Here is a 13,523-nt window from a genome sequence, read left to right as displayed (position 1 = left end):
GTTTTCAACCCAGAGGAGAAACAAGTCTCATTGATCCTCCCTAACTTCTGAACTCCTCCGTAGGTTACAAGCGAACGGCCCGGCTCAGTCCTCACCCTATTGGTCTAAGCTGAAGTGTTATCACCATTTTACAGTTGATGTACGTTTCCCAATACTGGAGGAGGCTGTTTTAATTTTCATGCTGTCGTTCTACACCTGACCACTATAGAAAGTTCCTCCACAACATACGTCAAATAGCCCCGGTCCTACCAGGAAGCATTTTAGTCACCATGGACGTCAATAGTTTGTACACATCCATTCACCATGATAAAGGAAAACAGGCAGTGGGTAACCTTCTATTTTGTTCCTGCTCCATACAGACCCTGGCTTACTGACTACTCTTCTGCTTTTCGTTTTGTACCTCGCACACTCCTGGCTTGACTCGGCTCGTTCACCACTCTGGTTGCTCACGGTGTTGCCGTGGGCAACTGCCCCTTTCCCTTGCTTGTATTCCCTTGTATGTTTGTCGTGTTTGTCGTGAACTTACTGAGTGCAGGGACCGCCGCCCAGTTGTACCCCGTCGCCTAGGGCGGGTCATTGCAAGTAGGCAGGGACAGAGTGGCGGGTAGATTAGGCCTCACTTGTCCGTTTCCCTACCCCCGGTCATTACATTATCTTGATACGACGACACCTGTAATCTTATTGTGTGCACATTATGAGAAGACTCAGAGATGAAGGAAAAAGGAAGCGGACGACCTGAAGCAAGATGGAGGAGACAACCAGAGGAATCATGAAGACATTGAGAAGACTGAAGACCAAACACAAGACAATCTGGAGGAGCATGAGTCATGTGATCACCAGGAGAAGATCTCAGGAATCATCATCAAATAGAATAAAGTCCTCACCTCCTCAAAGATGTCCAAGCTGTAGGTGTCATCATCAGCAAAATGTACTACACCAGGGGAAGCATCTTCTGGGTGGAAAGTTTTTCGGAACCACATTAAGCCCAGGTTGCGTTGCTGGGTCCCTCGAGCTTTGGTAATCCCTTTCAATGTTTTGAGTGTGAGGAATCCCTGACCTCCTCAAGAGGTTGGTGACCAGCTCGGTCTTCTCATCAGCATCCTCCACCACAATCCAGTGAAGAGCAGGCACCTGGCAAAAAGTGTTGGCTATACGAATGAGCTCGACCTTCTGGACAAGACGGGTGTAGGTCGGGGTGATGGCAAAGATTTTTGGTAGAGGTGAAGGCTCTGATATATCAGGCAGAAGTGCTGGAAGTTACAAACATTCATCAATAAGTTTATCCACAGACTTGTATACTACAGATCACTGGTGGCCGCATGGAGCTGGGGTGTACTTACTTATAGAGACCGGGGGTGTACTTACTTATAGCGATCGGGGTGTACTTACTTATAGAGACCGGGGGTGTACTTACTTATAGCGATTGGGGTGTACTTACTTATAGAGACCGGGGGTGTACTTACTTATAGCGATTGGGGTGTACTTACTTATAGAGACCGGGGGTGTACTTACTTATATAGTGACTGGGGGTGTACTTACTTATAGCGAACGGGACTGTACTTACTTATAGTGACCGGGGCTGTACTTACTTATAGTGACCGGGGGTGTACAGGGGTGTACTTACTTATATAGTGACCGGGGTTGTACTTACTTATAGTGACCGGGGGTATACTTACTTATAGAGACCGAGGGTGTACTTACTTATAGCGACCGGGGCTGTACTTACTTATAGTGATCGGGGTGTACTTACTTATAGTGATCGGGGTGTACTTACTTATAGTGATCGGGGTGTACTTACTTATAGTGATCGGGGTGTACTTACTTATAGAGACCGGGGGTGTACTTACTTATAGAGACCGGGGGTGTACTTACTTATAGCGACCGGGGCTGTACTTACTTATAGTGATCGGGGCTGTACTTACTTATAGAGACCGGGGGTGTACTTACTTATATAGTGACTGGGGGTGTACTTACTTATAGCAACCGGGACTGTACTTACTTATAGCGACCGGGGGTGTACGGGGGTGTACTTACTTATAGCGACCGGGGCTGTACTTACTTATAGTGACCGGGGCTGTACTTACTTATAGTGACCGGGGGTGTACTTACTTATAGTGACCGGGGGTGTACTTACTTATAGTGACCGGGGCTGTACTTACTTATAGTGACCGCGGGTGTACTTACTTATAGCGACCGGGACTGTACTTACTTATAGTAACCGGGGCTGTACTTACTTATAGAGACCGGGGCTGTACTTACTTATAGTGACCGGGGCTGTACTTACTTATAGTGACCGGGGGTGTACTTACTTATAGCGACCGGGACTGTACTTACTTATATAGTGACCGGGGCTGTACTTACTTATAGCGACCGGGGCTGTACTTACTTATAGTGACCGGGGGTGTACGGGGGTGTACTTACTTATAGCGACCGGGGCTGTACTTACTTATAGTGACCGGGGCTGTACTTACTTATAGTGACCGGGGCTGTACTTACTTATAGTGACCGGGGGTGTACGGAGGTGTACTTACTTATAGCGACCGGGGCTGTACTTACTTATAGTGACCGGGGGTGTACTTACTTATAGTGACCGGGGGTGTACTTACTTATAGTGACCGGGGCTGTACTTACTTATAGTGACCGCGGGTGTACTTACTTATAGCGACCGGGACTGTACTTACTTATAGTAACCGGGGCTGTACTTACTTATAGAGACCGGGGCTGTACTTACTTATAGTGACCGGGGCTGTACTTACTTATAGTGACCGGGGGTGTACTTACTTATAGCGACCGGGACTGTACTTACTTATATAGTGACCGGGGCTGTACTTACTTATAGCGACCGGGGCTGTACTTACTTATAGTGACCGGGGGTGTACGGGGGTGTACTTACTTATAGCGACCGGGGCTGTACTTACTTATAGTGACCGGAGCTGTACTTACTTATAGTGACCGGGGCTGTACTTACTTATAGTGACCGGGGCTGTACCTACTTATAGTGACCGGGGCTGTACTTACTTATAGTGACCGGGGGTGTACGGAGGTGTACTTACTTATAGCGACCGGGGCTGTACTTACTTATAGTGACCGGGGGTGTACTTACTTATAGTGACCGGGGCTGTACTTACTTATAGTGACCGCGGGTGTACTTACTTATAGCGACCGGGACTGTACTTACTTATAGTAACCGGGGCTGTACTTACTTATAGAGACCGGGGCTGTACTTACTTATAGTGACCGGGGCTGTACTTACTTATAGTGACCGGGGGTGTACTTACTTATAGCGACCGGGACTGTACTTACTTATATAGTGACCGGGGCTGTACTTACTTATAGCGACCGGGGCTGTACTTACTTATAGTGACCGGGGGTGTACGGGGGTGCACTTACTTATAGCGACCGGGGCTGTACTTACTTATAGTGACCGGGGCTGTACTTACTTATAGTGACCGGGGCTGTACTTACTTATAGTGACCGGGGGTGTACGGAGGTGTACTTACTTATAGCGACCGGGGCTGTACTTACTTATAGTGACCGGGGGTGTACTTACTTATAGTGACCGGGGGTGTACTTACTTATAGTGACCGGGGCTGTACTTACTTATAGTGACCGCGGGTGTACTTACTTATAGCGACCGGGACTGTACTTACTTATAGTAACCGGGGCTGTACTTACTTATAGAGACCGGGGCTGTACTTACTTATAGTAACCGGGGCTGTACTTACTTATAGTGACCGGGGGTGTACTTACTTATAGCGACCGGGACTGTACTTACTTATATAGTGACCGGGGCTGTACTTACTTATAGCGACCGGGGCTGTACTTACTTATAGTGACCGGGGGTGTACGGGGGTGTACTTACTTATAGCGACCGGGGCTGTACTTACTTATAGTGACCGGGGCTGTACTTACTTATAGTGACCGGGGCTGTACTTACTTATAGTGATCGGGGGTGTACGGAGGTGTACTTACTTATAGCGACCGGGGCTGTACTTACTTATAGTGACCGGGGCTGTACTTACTTATAGCGACCGGGGCTGTACTTACTTATAGAGACCGGGGCTGTACTTACTTATAGTGACCGGGGCTGTACTTACTTATAGTGACCGGGGGTGTACGGGGGTGTACTTACTTATAGTGACCGGGGGTGTACTTACTTATAGTGACCGGGGCTGTACTTACTTATAGTGACCGGGGGTGTACGGGGGTGTACTTACTTATAGCCACCAGGGGTGTACTTACTTATAGCGACCGGGGCTGTACTTACTTATAGCGACTGGGGCTGTACTTACTTATAGTGACCGGGGGTGTACTTACTTATAGTGATCGGGGGTGTACTTACTTATAGAGACCGGGGGTGTACTTACTTATAGAGACCGGGGGTGTACTTACTTATAGTGACAGGGGCTGTACTTAATTATAGTGACCGGGGGTGTACGGGGGTGTACTTACTTATAGCCACCAGGGGTGTACTTACTTATAGCGACCGGGGCTGTACTTACTTATAGCGACTGGGGCTGTACTTACTTATAGTGATCGGGGGTGTACTTACTTATAGAGACCGGGGTGTACTTACTTATAGAGACCGGGGGTGTACTTACTTATAGTGACCGGGGTTGTACTTACTTATAGAGACCGGGGGTGTACTTACTTATAGTGATCGGGGTGTACTTACTTATAGTGACCGGGGTTGTACTTACTTATAGAGACCGGGGGTGTACTTACGTATAGTGACTGGGGGTGTATTTACTTATAGTGACCGGGGTTGTACTTACTTATAGCGACCGGGGCTGTACTTACTTATAGTGACCGGGGCTGTACTTACTTATAGTGACCGGGGCTGTACTTACTTATAGTGATCGGGGGTGTACGGAGGTGTACTTACTTATAGCGACCGGGGGTGTACTTACTTATAGAGACCGGGGCTGTACTTACTTATAGTGACCGGGGCTGTACTTACTTATAGTGACCGGGGGTGTACTTACTTATAGCCACCAGGGGTGTACTTACTTATAGCGACCGGGGCTGTACTTACTGATAGCGACCGGGGCTGTACTTACTTATAGTGACCGGGGGTGTACTTACTTATAGTGATCGGGGGTGTACTTACTTATAGAGACCGGGGGTGTACTTACTTATAGAGACCGGGGGTGTACTTACTTATAGTGACCGGGGCTGTACTTACTTATAGTGACAGGGGCTGTACTTAATTATAGTGACCGGGGGTGTACGGGGGTGTACTTACTTATAGCCACCAGGGGTGTACTTACTTATAGCGACCGGGGCTGTACTTACTTATAGCGACCGGGGCTGTACTTACTTATAGTGATCGGGGGTGTACTTACTTATAGAGACCGGGGGTGTACTTACTTATAGAGACCGGGGGTGTACTTACTTATAGTGACCGGGGTTGTACTTACTTATAGAGACCGGGGGTGTACTTACTTATAGTGATCGGGGTGTACTTACTTATAGTGACCGGGGTTGTACTTACTTATAGAGACCGGGGCTGTACTTACTTATAGAGATCTGGGGTTGTATTTACTTATAGTGACTGGGGGTGTATTTACTTATAGTGACTGGGGGTGTATTTACTTATAGCGATCGGGGGTGTACTTACTTATAGTGACTGGGGGTGCACTTATTTACAGCGAGCGGGTGTGTATTTTCTTATAGTGACTGGGGGTGTACTTACATATAGTGACCGGGGGTGTACTTACTTATAGCGACCGGGGGTGTACGGGGGTGTACTTACTTATAGTGATCGGGGGTGTACTTACTTATAGAGACCGGGGGTGTACTTACTTATAGAGACCGGGGGTGTACTTACTTATAGTGACCGGGGTTGTACTTACTTATAGAGACCGGGGGTGTACTTACTTATAGTGATCGGGGTGTACTTACTTATAGTGACCGGGGTTGTACTTACTTATAGAGACCGGGGGTGTACTTACGTATAGTGACTGGGGGTGTATTTACTTATAGTGACCGGGGTTGTACTTACTTATAGAGACCGGGGGTGTACTTACGTATAGTGACTGGGGGTGTATTTACTTATAGTGACCGGGGCTGTACTTACTTATAGAGATCTGGGGTTGTATTTACTTATAGTGACTGGGGGTGTATTTACTTATAGTGACTGGGGGTGTATTTACTTATAGCGATCGGGGGTGTACTTACTTATAGTGACCGGGGGTGTACTTACTTATAGCGACCGGGGGTGTACGGGGGTGTACTTACTTACAGCGATTGGGGGTGTACTTATTTATAGTGACTGGGGGTGTACTTACTTATAGCGACCGAGGGTGTACTTACTTATAGAGACTGGGGGTGTAATGACATTTCTTTATTCCCCATCACACATAATGGGGGGGGGGGGGGCGTTACCAACATCATGGGAGGGTCACATGGACAATTGGGCCAGCGTTATAATTTTCTCACCACCCCTCCCCCAGGGTGTGCTTCCTCTGGAACCTTCTACCTGTGCATGCAGCTGATTGGTGGACCCTGGAATAGACAGGAAGTGATTCAAACTACTCCACTCATCATCCTGCCGCCGTTCTGGAGAGCAAACACCCCCACCCTCCGAGGCGTCTCACGCTGATTCTTATATTGATGGTTCCTCAGTCTGTGATATTATAAGACGATGTTGGAATATATTGTCCCGGAAGGTCGGAGATGTGGAGAGAAGTCCTGTCGTGGTGGAGTTAAGGGTGGAGCGCGGCGCACAAACTGTCGTCACGTAGAAATACAGAGCCGCAGTGTTCCCGATTACATCACTTCTCTAAGATGGCAAACAGGTAACGAGGTGTTAAATTAGTGGTATTGCAGCGCGGTGCGAGGACCGACGTGGAGCCGTTAATACACTGGGCAGAAGATGGCGCCGGGGGTGAACCTTTCATGTTCTGTCTCCCGGCACTAACTCTTCTATACCTGGCGCTGTCACATGTAGCAACATTCTGATGCTGGACTGGAGCGGCGGATGTTGTAGCGGCCCCTGGACATGTCCTTGCTGCTGCGTGAGATGACGAGATGTTCGGTCTTTGTGCTGGGGGTATTCTGAGTGACCCTGGCCGCCCTCTGTCCACACCACAGCGCTTCATCAGGAGAAGCGGTGATCTGGGATTTAAAGGGGAAGTGAAGCTTTTTTTATTCAGTCAGATCAGATCGTTTCCGGACGGTGAGTGAATCATTTTCTCCAGCAGCTCCTGAGCGCCCCCTATATAAAATTGTGACGAATCCTCCTCCTGCTGCGTGCTGCTATTATAACCTGTGACTGGCAGGGAACGCTGCATTTATAACATCCCACAAGCCTAAAGAACGAGCTCCATCACCTGGGTTTTCCTTTATGTTTCTTGACTGTATCGGTAGAAATGTCCAGAGGTAAAACATGATGTGAATGACTCCGATTCCGCAGACACAGGACTGCTGCTCCATCACGTAGAGGAAACCTTCACCTCTCATAAGAAAGAAAGAGCGAAAACCAAAAAATCATAACTGCAACTCCACAACGTGGCTCTAGAGGGCAGCAGAGTCCAACTGGCGCTATAGACTATACTGAGGACCAAACTACATCAGCCAATCAGATTACTGCAGTCTCCTTCCCGCCACCATAGACGACGATGAGCCTCTGGCCTGTGAGCCGGCACTATTTTATGGGCCTCCTTGTGTGTGGACTGGAGACGGGATCTTACACATTGCTTTCATCTGTATAATCTGTAACATCTCTATGATCTATATAATCTGTATGTTTATTATCTGTAAACACCATAATCTGTATAATCTCTGATCGCTATGATCTGTATAATCTCTGATCGCTATGATCTGTATAATCTCTTATCAATGATGTCTCTGATCTCTGTGATCTTTATGTTCTCTATAATTTATATAATCTCTCAACTCTGTAAAAATCTTCCACTCCTCAGATCTACGGAGTAATTACATAATGGATATGGTTCTACATTCAGATGTGGGGTCTGAGCGGCCAATCATCATTGACTGGACTGGAGTCAGGGGTCTATGTGTGTCACTATCTACAGGGGGGCTGTGTGTCACTATCTACAGGGGGCTGTGTGGCACTAACTACAGTGGCACTGTGGTATTATCTACAGAAAGCAGTGTGGCACTAGGGCTGTGTGCGGCACTATCTACAGCACAGAGGGCTGTGTGGCACTATCTACAGTGGGCTGTGCGGCACTATTTACAGTGGGGGCTGTGTGGCACTTTCTACAGAGGGCTTTGTGTGGCACTATCCACAGGGGGAGTGTATGGCACTATCTACAGAGGGCTGTGGGGGTGGCACGATCTACATCGGGAGTGTGTGGCACTATCTGAAGGGGAGGTGTGGCACTATCTGCGGAGGGGGTGGAACAATCTACACATGGCCGTGTGCCACTATCTATAGCGGGGGGGGGGGGGTGTCACTACCTACAGGGGGAGTATGTGTCACTATCCTACTGGGGGCACTGCGTGTGGCACTATCTCCGCTTGTTTTTACACCACCAGCAGTGGTCAGCACATATCGCCTCGCCCTAGTGATAAAGTGAGACATCACCTGCCTGTAAACAACCAGATAACCAGAGACACACCGGCTACCAAAACTAGTGAAGATGTTTTTATGAATTTATTTGTATGCAGAAATTTCTGGAAGTAAACCACGCTCCATTAGCCACACCCACCAGATAAACCACACCTCATTAGCCACACGCAACAGATAAACTACGTCCCCCATGAGACACAGCCACCAGACAAGCCACACCCTAAGTGTCTCTGGAAAAGAAAATTCAAATGTTGGCAACTTTGGATCTGTATAATCTCTATAATCGGTGTGGTTTTTATGATCTCTATAATCTCTGATCGCTATGATCTGTTTAATCTCTATAATCTGTGGTCTTTATGATCTCTATCATCTCTGATCGCTATGATCTATAAAATCTATAATCTGTGTGGTTTTTATGATCTCTATAATCTCTGATCGCTATGATTTGCATTATCTCTATGATCAGTGCAGGGAGAGTGAACAAGTGTGACAAAGGGGGAATTCTCTCAGTTTACGGTTACAGCAAGACGTCACAGGAAATGCAAGTGACCCCTTCACTGCCATAGACCACCAGGCACAGGGGGTCAATATGGCACAATATGGCACTATATGGCACCAGGCACTATATGGAACCAGCACTATATGGCACCAGGCACTATATGGCACCAGGCACTATATGGCACCAGCACTATATGGCACCAGACAAAAGCTGGCACCAGAACTATATGGCACCAGGCACTATATGGCACCAGTCACTAGCACTATATGGCACCAGCACTATATGGCACCAGACAAAAGCTGGCACCAGAACTATATGGCACCAGGCACTATATGGCACCAGTCACTAGCACTATATGGCACCAGGCACTATATGGCAGTATTATTTGGGCACTAAATGACTGTACTATGCACATTGTATGGAGGTATTCTGGGGTGGGGGAGGGGTCTACTTTCTTTTTGAGTAGAGCCTCATTTTCTATAAAACTGACCCTGATCAATAATCATCCCATATTATAATTACCATCCCTATCCCAATTATCATCACTATCATCAATCATACTCATCAATCTCCACCATCATTCATCATCATCATCATTCTCAATCATTATTATCATCATCCTCAATAATCACTGTCATCAATCATTATCATCACTATTTTCCTCAATCATTGTCATCATCATCAATTAATCTCATCACCGTCATGAATCATCATTCATTATTATCATCATCCTCCTCCATCATCATCCTCCTCCATCCCCATCATCCTCCTCAATCATCATTCTCCTCCATCATTATCATCCTCCTCCATCCACATCATCCTCCTCCTCCATCATTATCCTCCTCTAACATCATCCTCTATCATGATCATCCTCATCCTCCATCCACATCATCCTCCTCCTCCATCATCATCCTCCTCATCCTCATCATCCTCCTCAATCACCATCCTCCTCCTCATCATCCTCATCCTCCATCCTCATTCTCCTCATCATCCTCCTCATCATCATCTTCATCCTCCTCCTCCATCCTCATCATCTTCATCCTCCTCCTCCATCCTCATTCTCCTCCTCCATCCTACTCCTCATCTTCATCCTCCTCCTCCATCCTCATCATCCTCCTCCATCTCCATTCTCCTCCTCCTCCATTCTCCTCATCATCCTCCTCCTCCATCCTCATTCTCCTCCATCCTCCTCATCATCTTCATCCTCCTCCTCATCCTCCTCCTCCATCCTCATTCTCCTCTTCCATCCTCCTCCTCCTCCATCCATCCTCATTATTCTCCACAGTCGGCTCAGCACATGGTGGCTCTTCTGTGTGTACCTGAGTTTGGTGTTCTCCTGTGGATTCCTCATTAATGTCAGATATCTGTGGGGTTGATCCTTTGTCCCGACCACAATAATGAGACCTGGAGACGGAACGTTCATATCAAGTTCATTTTATTCTGCTGTGACAGAAATATCTGTAAGGGGTTAACGGATCACTGAGCACGACACTGGATGTGACACAGCGGATACTACGGAGACACCTACATCATTCATATACAAGGTCAGGTCATTGCACTTACCACTGTAAACGTCAGCGTTTTATACTTTTAAATATAATTTCCTATTTTATATATAACTTTACCATCATCTTCCTCTTACCCCCCGCCCCACAATCAGAGTCCCCCTCCTGAACAAAGCACAAGTAAGAGTCGCTCCAGAGGGTCGGCCACTTCCTGGAAGACGTGAACGAGTCTGGAGACGGTATCTTGCTAGCAGGGCTCGGAGGCCGCTGTCGGCCATGATGGCGGGTCCTCTCTGTTTACAGGAATATAATATCAGCACAAGTGGGCGTGGCCTCAGCGGCGGCTGCTCCTCGTGCTGCTCCGTAACCTGACAATATTTTGTCGCACTTTATTCATCACTTTATAACACGAGACATTTACAGATATATACAGAGCGGCCGGAGGAAGAGCCAGCGACAACATCACCAATGACTGCGCAAATCATTACTAAGAGCGCTTCTGTGCACCCCACGTATTATCTGCCCACCCGGACAAAGGCAGCGAATGCAGACCCTGGAGACCACCGCTGTGTATGAGGAGGGCCGGCTTCTACGGGTGGCTCATTCTCCCAGGTGTACAGACTGTCCGCTCCCCGTAACGCCCTCTCATATTCTACATTCATCACAGGAACAGCGGCGCGTCCATCAGTCATGTGCCAGGCGGGTGATGGGACGGCTTCTTCTCCCAACCCTCAGCTGCGGCTATGATATGAGTGATGTCTCTTATGTGGCCCAGCCTGTATTCTCCGGAGTGATAATTCCTCGCCGCTGCCCCAGTCTCCTGCTTGTATCAATATTACTGGAACATTCTCTGGTGATCGCCGTGATCGGGCTGTTACGTGGTCTCCAGAGCCAGATGTTCCACCAACCAGCGCTGAACCCTGGAACTGCCGTGTGAGCGAATGCAGAAATACAAGGACCCTGGAATCGTCCTGTCGGCGGCCGTCACTCAGTTAGTAGTCTTTGTTCTCAGACCACCGTCAATCACAAGTGCGCACATTGGCAGATGGGGGGTAATGCTAGACTAGGGACACACCGGGAGATATTTGGGGCAAATTCCGTCCTAGCAAGAATCTGCAATCATTAAAAATGAAATGAAACCATGCACAGTACAGAGTAGCGAGCCATGCGTCAGGACAACAGACAAGTCTTACAGGCTATATGGCTACTAGCCTTTGGCAATATCTTTAGAGGAGTCAAACATGCCACTAACATCATACACACAGGGCTATAAACATATCAATCCAGGTTCACAGATTCAAAGAAACCATATACATAATAACATTGAAATGCTGATAAATATGGACACGGCATTGATCACCCCTCCCCCCAGACCTGTTGCATAGACAATTAGACATGATCATTGAATGAATGGAAGCGCCAATGGAAAGACCAGTGTCAGCTCTGAGCATGCTCAACAGGACAGGGATCGCTTAACGATAAGCGGATAAGGGAGCAACGTTACAATACTGGAGCAGTTCAGGATGTGGATGTTCCATAAGGGCGCATGCGGCAGGAGGACGACGCTCGGCGTGTGAAGACCGTCTCTCTGCGCAGACCCGCTGGAGATGGCTTAGGACTTGAAGTGCACAGTTTATTCGTCTATAGAAGAGAGGGACAGGAGGACGAGCTCCCGCCAACTTGTGCTCTTTGTCTGCTCTCTATTGCTTCTTGAGAAACCCAATATGTGAAACCGATCACAAAAGAGCAAACAAAAATAATAATAATAATGATGCGCAATTAATAGACAGGGGAGCGAAATAAATATGAGGTATATGACAAAACCAAACCGAAATGTTACGGATGCTGAACCCAACACAAAGGGAAACGCAACAGATGTGGAAACCGCCATTGGAGCGGCTAATTGATGGCTTACTGATCAGTGACAGATATGTCTGGCCGCCATTTATTTTTGTAGGAGGCGGCCAATCAGCACACTGCCTCTCAGAGTACTATGGCCTCATGCTTCAGTAGGTGAACAGTGACCGGTCCTCACGTCTCCTCTTGGATTTGGTATTTACTGGTCCCTCTCCCCCTGACAGAGCGGGAGCACAGGATACTGAACCACGCCTCAGAGATGGAATGATGTCAGAAATGTGGAGCTCATTACTCCAAGCCCTATACTCAAAGCTCCGCGCTGGAGATCTCAGGAAGATACATGAAGAAATAATACATGCTGAATACTGGACTCTGTGTCTAAGATCTAGGAGAGACGTCTGCCCTGGTGGAGAAGTCCGGTCCACCACACGGCACTGGGCGTCCCCTATCACTGCTTGCCAGGGTTGTTCCTTGTGGCTTTATCTGGCAAAATATTTGATTCAAGCTCTTCAGTGAGGTTTCCATCACACAGTGAAGCTCTCCCAATACTCCACCAGATCATTGACACCGACGTCTATATCCCCTGCAGAAGACTGAAAGAAACGACTGGTTAATTGTGTGCAGTGATGAGATACAAAGCCTCCGCCACTGTGCTGCTAATACACGAGCATCACAATACATCACTGCAGCCGTCACTTCTCACCTGCAGAACATTACACGGGGGCCGACACTGCATTGTGGACAGTCCGGGAGTTCATCATGATCTTAACAACCTTTACATTATCATGAAGAGGCTGGACTCTAAGGCTACACATATAGTGAACCAAGTCATGAGACCGGCTATACAGGACACTGGAACATGGGATATACAGGACACTGGATCATGGGACATACAGGACACTGGATCATGGGATATACAGGATACTGGATCATGGGATATACAGGACACTGGATCATGGGATATACAGGACACTGGAACATGGGATATACAGGACACTGGATCATGGGACATACAGGACACTGGATCATGGGATATACAGGATACTGGATCATGGGATATACAGGACACTGGATCATGGGATATACAGGACACTGGAACATGGGATATACAGGACACTGGATC

General features: G+C 47.7%; 1 protein-coding gene and 1 pseudogene across 1 annotated transcript in view; both read right to left on the bottom strand.

The window, feature by feature from the left end:
* Nucleotides 1-13,523, bottom strand: part of LOC142657503 (galactosylgalactosylxylosylprotein 3-beta-glucuronosyltransferase 1-like) — a 38,338-nt pseudogene that overhangs the window by 9,178 nt on the left and 15,637 nt on the right.
* Nucleotides 10,457-13,523, bottom strand: part of BSN (bassoon presynaptic cytomatrix protein) — a 145,087-nt gene continuing 142,020 nt past the window's right edge. Inside the window, exon 12 of the mRNA XM_075832538.1 lies at nucleotides 10,457-12,993. The gene's annotated coding sequence lies outside the window, so the exon portion shown is untranslated. The remainder of the gene's footprint in view (nucleotides 12,994-13,523) is intronic.

This window comes from Rhinoderma darwinii, chromosome 7 (assembly GCF_050947455.1).
Source record: "Rhinoderma darwinii isolate aRhiDar2 chromosome 7, aRhiDar2.hap1, whole genome shotgun sequence".
NCBI lineage: Eukaryota > Metazoa > Chordata > Amphibia > Anura > Rhinodermatidae > Rhinoderma > Rhinoderma darwinii.
Note: the sequence above shows the minus strand (reverse complement) of the source record. Positions and strands in the feature narration are given on the sequence as shown.